This window comes from Triticum aestivum, chromosome 5A (assembly GCF_018294505.1).
Source record: "Triticum aestivum cultivar Chinese Spring chromosome 5A, IWGSC CS RefSeq v2.1, whole genome shotgun sequence".
NCBI classification, from domain to species: Eukaryota; Viridiplantae; Streptophyta; class Magnoliopsida; order Poales; family Poaceae; genus Triticum; species Triticum aestivum.
Window position 1 is genome coordinate 701,493,402 of NC_057806.1, and position 631 is coordinate 701,494,032.

Consider the following 631-nt stretch of genomic DNA (forward strand, 5'->3'; position numbering starts at 1 on the left):
GTGACCACAGCCGGAGCAGGGCCGCGCGGTGAGGCTAGGCGGCAGAGGTGGCAGCGAGGAGCGGGAGGTAGTGGTGGCGGCGCACGAGGGGGAGGGGGGAGGAGCACGACAGCGGACGGGGCATGGCCTAGCGCGGGCTGCGGAGCCACGGCCCTGGGCAGCCGAGGCCCACGCGGGCGCGTGGCCGGGGAGGCCGGAGCGTGCCCCGGGCGAGCGAGCGACGGGAGCAGAGCAAGCGCGCAGCAGCGGGGTAGCGGCGCGGGAGGCGAGCGGCGTACGGACGGCGCCGACAGCGAAATGAGGCTGGCGCGCAGGTAACGCACGGGTGCGCGCGTGCACAACAGCGGGACGGCGCGAGGAGCAGAGAGGGATAGAGGCCGAGGGCCTCACCGCGGATCCGTAGAGTCAAGGCAGTGGGCTCGGGGAGGTCCGGCGAGGCGGCAACGGTGACGGAGAGGACGGCGGCGACGGGGTCGACGTCGGGGTGGTCGACGACGAAGAGGACGGGGGCGATGGCATCCGGCGAGGTGGTCCTCCAGGTGATGGTGACGGCGAGGGGGCGACGGGGTGGCTCCGGTGAGGTTCGCGGAGCTCCAGGCGACGGTGGACAGCGACTGGCGGGCGTCGGGCG